We start from the raw sequence: 334 nt of genomic DNA on the forward strand, positions 1-334 counted from the left end.
CAAGATGAAATAGCACATTTATTTTTACTTTGATGTGATCCGGATCGTGACAATCGACTCCCATCAAGGCTCGCTGTCCGACACCCCCCTTCAAAATCTGATAAAGTGCATAAACATTGGTAAATAAATATTGTTGTTAAGCTTTCTGCACAGACTCTATAACCTACTATAACCCCAGTGGTCAAACCAAATCGAGCTATGGGGATAGTGCTCCTATTCTGCCTTCAGAGGTCTACAACAAAGTTTCAGTATGGTTTTTCTTATTACAACTGTGGTTAGTGAATAAAAAAAAAAAAGTTCCGACCAGAAACGGATCGTGAAAGCAGATGATACC

The sequence above is a fragment of the Frankliniella occidentalis genome, unplaced genomic scaffold (assembly GCF_000697945.3).
Source record: "Frankliniella occidentalis isolate FOCC.00 unplaced genomic scaffold, Focc_3.1 Scaffold402, whole genome shotgun sequence".
NCBI classification, from domain to species: domain Eukaryota; kingdom Metazoa; phylum Arthropoda; class Insecta; order Thysanoptera; family Thripidae; genus Frankliniella; species Frankliniella occidentalis.